We start from the raw sequence: 12762 nt of genomic DNA on the forward strand, positions 1-12762 counted from the left end.
TGCTGAACCAGTGTGGACAGCAGTAGTATAAGTGTACAGCTTCTCTCCTTGGGCAAGATACTTGTTGTATCTATACTTGAGCAATGAACTAATGATTATACCTGTGCAGATTTGGTGAAATGATAAACTTACCAATTGGTTGATAAAAGCAGGTGTCCTAGCTTGAGAAATCATTTCACAGGTAAAAGTTGATAACATATAAAGAACTCAGAATTAAAATTAGAAAGCTATTACACTTTGGACCCAATAAAAAGTGTTTATCCTAATTGCCCTCCATTCCAACATTGGCTATAATACTTACCACCTGGCAAAAGTAGTGTGTTTGATTTGAGGGCTGATGTCTGACTGGCATTTTATCAAGGACTGAACTGTGCACAGGTTCTGGGCATGTGTGTCCAGGTTGGGGGTTCCAGTCACATGCGGAGGCAATAGCCATAATGGTGGAGGAGCAGGCCTCTTCCCAGGCAGGAACCATGTTGTGCCCTAAGGACACATAATTGCTTTGCTAAGATTGCCTCTGTTCTGAACTGCAATTACTGCACTGGAGTTCCCTGGGACCTCTCCAGCCATAGCCCCTCCTTGTGAACAATAAGGGGAGGGCAGGAAGGCTGAGCAGTGATAACTGCTGGCTCCCCAGCTGCAGGTTGGGAAGAGCTGCAACTGTTTTCTACATGGCTCTGTCAGCTGCGTTTTGAACCTGCTGTGGTATGAGTGAGAGAGGCACACATGCATCCATCTTGTGTGTTGTAATCTCCCCTTCCTTCAGGCTGTCTGCTCTTTATTATTGATCCCCTAATACAGACCTCTGGTCCTCTTCAGTAAGTCTGGAGGACCAGGACTCTGATCACTCCACACCTGCAACACTGCATATCTCTCTAGCACTGTATCCTCTCATCTTGCTCTGCCCAGGCCCTGCTGCCTCTAGGGCAGCGGATAAAACAACAGAGACACTGAGGACTGGCTGTCTTCATGGCTCTGCTCTGGCCCCCACCCCCGTCTTTCCAAGGAGCAGCCAGAGGGCAAGCATTAGTCCCCAGAGCTGAAGCAGTGTCTGTGACTGAAGCCTTCTTCCACAGTGGGAAACAAAAGGGAGGGGAGACCTCCCAGGCCCAGGGGAGGAAAGAGGGCCTGCAGGGCACTGGGGTGGGGAGGGCTGCAGCAGGAAGGTGGCTGAGTATAAGCAGGGGCTGAGGGATTGAATGGGGCATGGGAGAAGCCCTATGTGCATGGAGATGGACAGCCAGGCTCAAGAAATCCTTGGACCATGACAGCTTGTACGTTGCCATGGGAACCACATAGCAAGGACATGCCAGGCCCAGCAGTGCCATTGGTTCCCAGTAGCCAACACATTACACATCACTGAGTCATTGCCTCCCCCACCCCCACCCCCACGTGACTGCTACCAATGCACCCTACTCTGAAAGGGAGCAGACTGCTTGTGCCCAGTATTGCACACCCTCCAGCCCACACAGCTCTGGCCTGTGTCACTATTAGTGCTAAGGAACCTGACCAAGAGCCTGAATCCCATTGCATAGGTCCAGTGCAGAGAGAAAGCTCCTGACAAATAACTGTGTCCAGCCTCTCTCCCCTCAGCCTAGTTGTGCTCAGCACAGACAGGCGCCACAGTGATGCAGGCAGCATACAGCTGTGCAGCTGGCTGAGAGCTCCCCGGGCCTCTGCCTGTTATGTAAGAGCAATAAATGTTCAGAACCTCCCACTGTAGCAGCCTGTGCAGGGCACCGGGCCCCATTGGCAGCTCAGGTCAATCACTCATGCCCTTCTCTTCTGGAGCAGCAGCAAGGCATCAGAAGGGGGCACTGCAAACCAGATTTGCTGCCCTGCTCCCAGTAGCTGTCCTGCCCCATCTCAGGACCTGCTACAGAAGGTCATGCCCACCTGGCATGTGTAAATTTGGCGATGGGGACAGCCTGATGGGACAGTAGCGTGTTGTTACAGGCCCCTCCATGCTTGCTTTGTGGGGCATGCAAGGCAATTTTGATCTCTGCTCCACAGAAATGTGCTGTGTGGTTGCAGTGTGTGAGTGATTGGAGGAGACAGTTGTTTAGGACTTTTTGGATAAATGGCTGCCTGGGAATGCAGGACACTAGGCTTGAAGGGCCAGGAGGACCCTTCCAGTCTCACATTCTCAGTGTAGTTTTCACTCTAGCTCACACACTGAACACATACATGGAAACTCTGTTCTCCCTGCCTGGTCAGTGCCCAGTGCTCATGCTCAGTATCTGAGTGGCTGCTTTCACATTCACGTTGCTTGGACAAAGGAATGACTGTGCGTGAATGCTCAGAATGCCACTTATATGGCTGGAAAACTGATATCTGAGCCATTAACGTGCAACAAGATTTTACTTTTAGCACACACACAAAACTACACAAATGAGGTTGTTCACCAAGTCCCAGCATACTAGAACTGGGGGGCACCCACTGAAATTAGATGACAGGTTTAAAACTAACAAGAGAAAGAATTTTTTGATGCAATGTATAGTTAACTTGTGGAATTCATTGCCACAGAAGGTGGTGAGGCAGATAACTGAGCCAGGTTCAAAAAGGGAGTGGATACATTCATGAATGATAGCTCTATTAATGGGTATTGGACAGAATGGTTGGAGATGTTTCCTCTGACATCTCCAAACCAATAATGATGGAGAGGGAGAGTATTTATATATGGAATAGATCACTCTAGAGCTATCTGGTTCAATGTTCTCCCTCTATATCAAGGGTAGGCAATGTTTTTTGGATGGAGTGCTGAAAAAACCACAATGTCTACCTTGGAGGGTGCACATGCCGGAGCCGGGAGCAGCTGTTGGTCTGCTTGTAGCAGGGCTTGCAGCCTCCCAGCCACCTGCTGGGAGCAGACTGGGCTCAGTGGCTGGCAGCAGCTGCTTAGAGCCTGCAGTGGTGCGCTGAGCAAAATGCCCTTGCGTGCCACGCTCGGCACATGTGCCAGGGGTTGCTGATCCCTGCTCTATATCATACATTTGTGCCACTTTCATACAGAATACTGGGCTGGATGGACCGTTGGTCTGACTCTGTATGACACTTAGTAAAGCTCCACGAGCTGGTTCTTATAGAGGCATATAGCTATACAAACAGCATGCAGACAACTGTACACTCATAGTGAGGCACATACACACAGAGCTGTAACATATCTCTCCTTGGCTTTCTCGTGTAAAGAATATCCATTGTTATGTGAAGTACTTGTCTATTGTGAATGGCAGCGTGGTAAGGCAGGGTTTCAGGGCTCTGCTGTCCCAAACCTTCAGTTGGCCTGCTAGGAGGAGAGCTGGGCTTGCATGGAGAGATTGACATGGCTCTGCCCACACAGGTCTGGCATGGCTGGAGCCTGACCACTCTATTTACTTCCTTATAACCCAAGGCGGATTAAGGTGTACTAGGGCCCTAGGCAAGCACAAAATTGGACGCTCCCTCCCCCTATGGGAGCTGGGCTGCAGGGGGGTTGGGGAGAGAGGCACTTTCCCATTCTAGTACTGGTGGGGGAGCCTGGGTGGACCCCATTGGCCTGGGGGGGCACATACCCACCTCTTCTCCCTGCTCCCCACCACTGCTATGGCTAAATGTACACACACACACGCATGTGCACACAGACACAGGCATGTGCACTCTACTTTCACTCTCTGCACATGGACACAGGCACACATACAGACCCCCCAACACACACACCAGACCCCTGCCACACACAGACCCACAGACACAGACCCAGACAGACCCACACAGACACAGACACATTTAGAGACACACACACAGTTTTTTTAATTTAAATTTTCCGTACTCCAAGACAAATGAGCCAAAACAAATTCCAAATCGGTGAGTCAGTCCAGAACCATAAGTGGCCCTACTATGGGCAAACATCCTCCATCCCCATCTGGGGCTTCAGATGTTTCCAAAATCTTTAGCGGGCATCCTACTTGCAGGCCCAAGCCCAGTTGCCCCTGAGTTTTGCTTGCCGTCAGTCATAAGGCCACAGGAGCAAGCCAGGGAAGAGTCTCCCCTTTCCATAAAGTGGGCATAAAGCCAAGACATTCCCACTCCAGCAGCTAAGTGGTTTACTATACATTACCTTGGCAGGAACTATCCCCATGCCAGGAGAGCAGTCTTCCCTGGGTGCAACTAGGAAGACCGCCTCAGTGGTCACAGTGTTTCCCTTGCCAGGTAAGCATAGGACTATGTTTGATCTGAGCCTGCAAGACACACACAGACACATTTTTTTGGAAAAATTATCTATCCATAAGGTTATATGCAAGTACACTCCTAGTATCACACCACAAAGAAAAACCATAACCCGTTACTATATCTGCACCTACGCTCCTGCGCACCCATACAAAGGCCCACTGACCACCCAAAACCATTACAATAGCTGCATCTGCACCCCGCACACACAGAAATGCTGGTCCCTCAGACCAGGCAACTTATTCCCCTCATCCCCACCCTGCACTGCATGGTCAAAGACTCAGTTCACCTGTTGTCCGTGTCGCTGTCGCTCCAGCTCCTGCTGGAGGACTTGCTACTGCTGTCGCTGTCACTATCCTGTCCTGTTTGTCTCTTTTTCTTCCTTACTGTCATAGCCCCCTTCCCCGCTAGGGGGGAGTTGGAATATCCTGTGCCAAGTGTCTCTGTGCCAGGTGACTTTGGCCACGTCTCCTCCACTTCCATCCTCTACTACTGCTTTCTGGTAGTAGGTCTGGCGTTTGCTCAGAGCCATTTTTACAAAGCCCAAGTGCCTGTACATCAGGAGGTTCCTGGCTTTCCACAGGGCGCTCCTGACCCAGGATGCAAGCTGGTCAAAATGGGCCGATGAGTTCCCCTGGTGTTTGGTGAGGTGTTCGTGCAGCACTGCTTCTCTGGTTAGCTGGCTGACACTGGTCACCACTTTGCAGAGCTGCTTCACCTTGTTTCATACCTGCTTGGCACAGGTGCAGAGCCAGAGGAGGTAGTTGATTGTCTTGGTGGCTCCATGGCAGTTGGGCCACAGGGTCTCTGCAGCTGTCCCTCTCTATGCCTGGCAGGGCTCAGTGGGCTATCATCCAGTTCAGGTCCCTGTGATCTTTGCACAGGCCTTGTGGTCGATGCACTCCCACACGGCCTAGCATGCATCGCCCAGGAGTAGGTCCATGGGTGACATGATATCCCTCAACCTTACTGTGTCCTGGATTTTCTTGTAATTGCACATGGTTGTGGGAAAGCATACACACACATTTTTCCCCTCACAAGACCTCCCCCACTCTTGGTCACACGGAGGTAGCCTCCTCTCCTTCCCACCCCCCACCTGCCTCTGGTTCGCACCCTGTTACACTGACCTGCAGGGAGCTGCTGCAGGCCACGGCAGCACAGGGAGGGGTGGCTGCGGATGTGCTAAGATGAATTTGGGGGGCTATTGGCTCCAAGGCCTACAAAGCTCCCCTGCCTGCAGCAGTGCGGCAGGGTGCTTCTGGCCCAGCCGGCCCAGTCCTACGTGCCCCCCACCCTCCAGGTAGGGCATGGCTTTCCCAGCCGGGCTCGGCCCCCTCCCCTCCAGACCTGGGGCCACCCACTCGCTCCCCTTCCCCAGGCACAGCGTGGCTCTCCCGGCCAGACCTCAGCCCTGCCCCGCTTCTCCTCAGCCCCATTGGTGGACAAGCCCCACTTCCAGCTCCCTGGGAAGTAAGTGTGAAAGCCACAGTTTTAAATTGGGCACTAAATATTGGCTCCGAGTTTAAAACTGCTGCTTCCACTTCCCTGCTGATGAGGATCCTGGGGCCACGGTCCTAAATTGGTAGGGGCCCCTAGGCTTGTGCCTAGCTGGCCGGTGCATTAATTCTATTCTTATAACATATCCTGTCCTCTTAAGAATGAAAGGGTCAACCCACCTCCTGGGGCAGGTGCTTTTGACTCCTCCGGCTCCAAAACTCAAGTAGTCCCTTTGGGGTCAAGCCATTTTGATCTCGTGGCTGTCTCCCCATTTTGTGCCAGAGAAAAAGAAAACGTAGCTGTCCTTGTGTAGTAAATTAATGAATATGCTCCTAAATCTCAGTGTGTCTTTTTAATATTGTTTTACAGCTTGTAACTTAGGGTTGAACTTGTGTTTTTAATTTTACTGTTGCAGTTTTTAAATGTATTCAGGTTGTCAAGCAAGAGTGCTGCCTCTCACATCTGCACTTACTGTTATTGGAGGGGTACCCTGGGCTCGGTCTGAGGCATTATATGAAGAAACTGACATATACAAAGTGGGCAGATGTGCATGTACATGTGTGTACACACACAGCAGGATTCTGTCCCTCTTCCCTTATAAATAGCCCCTCATATGATAAACTCAGTATTGCCTCTCCCAGCTGAGGGAATTGTGTGGGATCACCTTGCAGTTTAGGCTCTTTCTGTGAAGGTCCTGTGCTCCCATGTCACTGATAAGCAGGCATCATGTCCATGCTGTGCACGTAGCATGTTGGGGCTTTTAAGTTTAAGCAAACACAAAGCTCATCCATTTCTATATGCCACCAAGTTTTGCTATTATTTATGCTGCTGTCCAAGTTGGCAGGACCATAGCAGCCAGAAGCCTAGAAGCCCAAGAGGCATGACACTGTCTAAAACAAGCTGCTTGTGCACATTGCTGGTGCTGGGGCTCAAAGTCCTGGCCCAGTGCACACACCTGCTGCAGAGTGAGGTAAAGCTTGGGGAGAGAACTGGCTTGGGCAGGTTGTTCATAGGGCTGGAAGGGACCCCAAAGGATCATCAGGTCCAGCCCCCTGCATAAGCAGGAAAGACATCTGGGGTCAGATGACCCCAGCCAGGTGACTGTCCAGTCTTCTCTTGAAGACCTCTAGGGCAGATGATTGCACCACCTCTGTGGGGAGCTAGTTCCATAGTCTGGACACCCTAGTTGTAAAGAAGTTTTTCCTAATGTTCAGCCTGAAACTATCTTCTACGAGTTTGTGGCTGTTGTTTCTAGTTTTCCCTCAGGGCACCCTGGTGAACAGTTGTTCACTGAGCCCCTGATGTATGCCTCTGATATAGCGGTAAGCTGCAATCAGGTCCCCTCTCAGCCTTCTTTTCTTTAAGCTGAAGAGTCTGAAATCCCTCACCTCTCCTTGTATGGCTTGGCAAGCAAGTCCCTGATCATGCAGGTGGCCCTTCTCTGGACCCTCTCAAGTTTTGGCACGTCCTTGTTGAAGTGCAGCGCCCAGAACTGGATGCAATACTCCAGCTGTGGCCACACCGATGTTGAGTAAAGCGGGAGAATCACTTCTTTGGATTTACTGGAGATGCATCGATTGATGTATGCCAGAGTTTTATTGGCCCTAGCGGCTGCTGCGTCGCATTGCCGGCTCATATTCATCCTGGGGTCTATTGTTACCCCCAGATCCCTTTCATTTGTAGTGCCAGTCAGGTTAGTGATGCCCAGCCTGTAGGTGTGCTGGGGGTTCTTCCTTCCCAAATGCAGCACTTTGTATTTCTCTATGTTGAACCTCATCTGGTTCCAGTCTGACCAACATGCCAGTCTGTCTAGGTCTGCTTGTATCTGCAGCCTATCTGCAGGTGTGTTTGCACAACCCTATATCTTGGTGTTGTCTGTGAACTTGGCCAATGAGCTTTTCACTCCCTCATCCAGGTTGTTGATGAAGATATTGAACAGCACTGGGCCAAGTACTGACCCTTAGGGTATGCTGCTGCCCACATCTCACCAGGACAACACCGATCCATTCATTTGGACTCTCTGTGTCCTACCCCGCAACCAGTTTTGCACCCACTTGACAGTCCCTCAGTTGAGCCCAATATTCTCCAGTTTTCTGACCAGTACCTCATGGGATACATGAAGTTGAGGTATATGAAGTCAACCACTTTTCTCTCATCCAGGTGATGAGTCATCTGATCATAGAAAGAAATGAGGTTGGTCAGACAAGACCTGCCTGTGACAAAGCCGTGCTGGCTGTCATTCAGTATCATGCCTTCTGCAAGTTTGTCACATATAGCCTCTTTGATGAATGTTTCTAGGATTTTCCCTGGAATAGAAGTTAAGCTAATTAGCCTGTAGTTTCCCGGGTCTTCACGCTTCCCCTTCTTGAAGATGGGCACAACATTGGCCCTCTTCTAGTCCTCTGGGATTTCTCCAGAGGCCCATGATTTTTGAAAGACCTTTGCCAAGGGCTCTGCGATTACTTCGGCCAACTCTTGCAGCACTCTTGGGTGGAGTTCATCTGGTCCTGTTGATTTATATAAGTCTAATTTCTTTAATTGATTGTACACCAGTTCTATGGCAATGGTGGGAACGGTGTCAATCCTGCCCTGCTCGTTCTGTGCCCTACCTGGCATGTTGTTCCCCTTGGTCTTGTGAAAGACCAAGGCAAAGTAGTAATTTAGTAGTAATTTTTTCCTGAGTGGTAGTAACCAGGTATCCTGAGGCATTGAGCAACAGTCCCACACTCCCATTAGTTTTCCTTTTACTCCCCATATAGCTAAAGAAGGACTTCTTCTTGTCCTTGATTCTTGTAGCTAGTTTATTTCGGTTTCTGCCTTAGCTTGCCTAATCTGCTTTCCACAAGTGCAGGCCATTGTCAAGTAGTCTTCCTTAGAGGCTGTCCCAAGCTTCCATTCTTTGTATACCTCTTTCTTTTTCTGTAGGAGGGCTGCAACTTCCCTGCTTAGCCAAGAGGGTTTTTTGACCCTGTTGCTATTTTTTCTCCATAAGGGAATGGATTTGTAAGGATTGTATCCTTAAGGAACAACCATTCTTCTCATGTTCCCTTTACCTGTGGTTCTTGGTCTCTCAGGGCATTCTCTACTAGTGACCTGAGTGTATTAAAATTTGCTTTTTTGAAGTCTAAGACTTCAAGATTGGTATCTGTTTTGTCAGCCTTGCAATGGACCGTGACAATAATGATTTCATGGTCATATAGCCTAGGCTGCCCTCTGTGTTTAAGTTGGTAATCAGGTCATCCCCTTTGGCCAGGACCAGGTCAAGAACTACATTGCCTCTAGTTGGCCTGTGCACCTCCTGAGTCAAAATTCTTTGGTGCTGGTCAGGAAGGATCGTGATCAATCCGAGCTGGCTGAGCACTTCTCCCAGGAGATGTCGGGGTAGTTGAAGTCGTCCATGACAACCATGTCCCATGCACACGCGGTCTCTGTTAGTTCACAGGCGAATGCTAGATCAAGTTCCTCCCCTTGGTTAGGCGGCCTGTAGTATACACCTGCAGTCAGGTCTCTCTTACCGTGCATCCCCCAGAACTTGACCCAGAGGGTTTCAAGCGGTTCTTCTTTGGGACCAACATTGGCCTGTAGGGAGGTGTACTGCTCCTTCACATAGAGGGCAACACCCCCACCTCTCTTCCCTACCTGATCCCTTCTGTGAAGGACGTAGCCCTTTATGGCTACGCTCCAGTCATGAGAGGAGTCCCACCAGGTCTCTGTGATCCCTACTAGATCGTAGAGCTCAGTGAAAGCAGGAGGACTAGTTCCTCCTGCTTGTTCCCCATGCTTCTGGCATTGGTGTACAGGCACCTGAGTCCTTCTACTGAGGTCACTGGCTGCCTGTTGCACTGAAGAGGAGCTGTTTTCTCAGCTCCCATAAGATGTTTCATTCTCGATGGAGCTTTCCTGTATACTGGTCCCTGGGTAGGCTCCAGTTAGCATTTCCCCATCCCCCTGTGATCTTAGTTTAAAGCCCTATCTAAGAGATCGGCCATCCTGGCCAAGAAAAGGGACTTACCTTTCTGTGTGAGGTGGATACTGTCTCTCCCCAGGAGTCCTCTGTCCTTGAAGTGGGTGTCGTGGTCATAGAAGCCGAAGCCTTCTTGGTGACACCACCGTCTGAGATGCCAATTCACCTCATAGATGCATTCTTGCCTCCTTGGACCATGGCCTGCAACAGGGAGCACAGAGGAAAAAACTACCTGAGCCCCTTTAAGCCCAGTTCCCAGAGCCTCGTAGTCACTCATGACGCGGTCTGGATTGCTCCTGGCTGTGTCATTTGTTCCCACATGGATAAGGAGCATGGGGTAGTAATCTGTGGGCTGCACAAGCCCAGGGATCCTCTCTGTGACATCACGGATCTGTGCCCCAGGGAGATGGCAGACCTCCTGTGCTGTGGGATCTGGGCAGCAGCTGTCTCCCTCCATTCCTCTCAGCAGCAAGTCGCCTACTACGATTACCCGACGTCTTCTCCTCTGGTTGCTCTGTTGCTTGCAGCCTGCCTGGTGGTAGTTGTGGGTGCAGTTGTGCGTACAGCTGTGAGTGCAGTTGTGTATCCTTTCATTCTTCTGAAGTATCTTCTCCTAGCCGTGCTGCAGAAGAGACCAGAGCAAATGGATTCAGGATTGGATTTAAATGGATTCAAGTTTGAGCTTGTCTAGCAGTTCCCTTGCTCCTGTGGCATATTAATGCCCGATTCAAGCTGTGGAGTTCCTTTAGGCACTTGGGTGTATGGGTCAGGGAAAGGCAGCATGAGCCCTCTGACCTCTAGTTTCTGTGCTCTTGCTGCCTTTCCCCCAGCCATACACCCATGTGTTGACAGCTGTGGGTGGAGGCACTGAAGGAACTCCATGGCCCTTTGTTGCCTAAAGGACACCCCTGAAGAGCCCTGCTGCCCATAGGCATTCCAGTTAGGGGGACCTGGCTGGTCTTTTCCCCTTTTCAAAACCAGGGCAGAGCTTTTCCAGGTTAAATCTCCCATTGATTTGCCTTTCAAATAGGGATGGAGGGCATTTGCCCAGTATTTACAATGATTTCTAGGTTTTATCAGGGAAGTCTGCTCCCAGTGAAGGGAGCTGCCAGAGGAAGCAGTGTTCCTGTGGACTCTTCAGGAATAGAAAATTATTGTCAGACAAGCTTCAAAGAAGGTGAATAGCCACAGGGAATCATGATCTGCAAGTTGCCACTAGCTAGGAATTTCAGAGAAGCTCAAAAAGGGCTGGCAAGACATTGTGCCTCCTGCTTGTTTGGCTCTGAAATCCTGACACTGGTTTTCATACACTATAGCTGGTTGCTGCTGATAGCTGATTCTGGCTATAGCCTGAACAGGACGGTGTGCACGCACAGGAATGGCCGTTGCAAGGTAAATGCCGATGTTGCAGAGCTAGATTTCAGAGATTTCAGCCCAGCAAACACAGCCAACAATAATGGGTCTGTCCTTTGCAGTTTGGTGTTTAGAACTGTTGCCTCTTGGGCTTCTAGGCCCCTGGCTGCTGTGGTCCTTCCAGCTTGGACAGCGGCATGAGCAACAGAGACACAGGAACTGTTGCCAAAAAAGAAGCCGACTGCCCCACTGGCAATCAAAATGTTCTCTAATACTCAACTTGCAATGTTTGACGTCAATAGCTTAGAGGTTAGGTGTGTGGGTGGCCTGTATTCTAGCCTCCTCACCCAGATGGAGCCAGAACCTGCATCTCCACAAAGTGCTTAACCACCATCCCACAGGCTGCGTATCAGCCTCTTGAAGCTGGCTCTGCTGGCAACCAAGAGATGGAGATATGTAGACTGACTTAAAGATGGCTGCTGCCCCTAGAGGGGCCACCCTGTGCCCTTGCTCTCAGTGGGGTAGAAACGTTCCCGGTCCTGTTTATGCACTGACTATTAAATGAAAGTTCAATTTAAGGATAACCCCCCCGACTTTAATAATGTGAGAGTCAATGAAAGGCTATTTCCATAGCCAGGGCCCTAGCTTGGGACTGCTCTGCCACAGGCTTCCTGCGAGACCTTGGACAAGACACTTATTAATGCTCAGGGGACTTGAGCTCAGTGTTGCACACCTAACTCAGGGCCTTGCCACCTGGTGAAAAATTCTGCAGCAAGGTAGGATCCAGGTTCCCTGTACAACATGTGGAGAGAGCTGGATACCACAGAATCTGGTCCACAGAAGCCAGTGTGTGGCACAGGCTGCTGCCTAAATTTCAAGCAACAAAAGCTAAGAAGGGTGGCCTTGATGTCCCCCAAGGAGGCATGTACCTAAGGGGACAGCAGGGAGGTACCTCCATCTGCTGCGGATTCAGGGACACAAGCGCTCACTTGGAGTTTGGTGTCAAAGCCCAGTCAGTCATGTCCACAACAACAAAAAACCAAGAAGGAGCTGTCGTTCCCCACACAAAACAGCACCGTCTAGGACCCACATCCCTCTCCTTCAAGTGAGTGCCTAAGTAGCAGGCTATAGAGCAGAGGGTCTGCCTGAGTCCAGCAGCCCAGCAGGCTTGAGTGGGGAAAGCACACCAGTTTCTGTAGCCAACGGCACAGAATAGCAATGTGGTTAGTATCATATCCAGATGCCTTAACTCCCCAGTCTAAATGACTGGGTACCCACTTACATTGTGCATCCATACTGCAAGTGGAGTAGGACTGCAAGCTCTGCATAGGTGTCAAAGCCAGTGTAACAGGGGGCCTTCTCAGGGCCGATTTTCCTGTGGCCCGCCCACCTGTTTCTGGGCTACCCACCCACCTTCTTTCCTGCCATGCCTTGTTGGTAATGAATTAATTGATGTTAATTGATGGGAAGCTGCCCATTTCCTGCCTCGATGCCGGGGGTGCTATCTGCGGCTCCTTTCCTCCTCTACAGTGCAGCCCAAGCCTTGCAGATGGCATCCATAGTTCTCACAGTCATCGGCCCCTCGCTGGGCCCAGAATCCTACTGTTGAACCCCTCTATGATCCCTCCATTCCGGCAGCCTCATCCACCTTCATTCTTGGCAGCATAGCTCCCTGAGCTGCTTCCCCTTTGGGTGTGCTCCCCCCCCGCCGGGACCTTGGGCTACTAGCCCTGGCCCACCTCCAG

Source organism: Alligator sinensis, unplaced genomic scaffold (assembly GCF_000455745.1).
Source record: "Alligator sinensis unplaced genomic scaffold, ASM45574v1 scaffold879_1, whole genome shotgun sequence".
Taxonomy (NCBI): domain Eukaryota; kingdom Metazoa; phylum Chordata; order Crocodylia; family Alligatoridae; genus Alligator; species Alligator sinensis.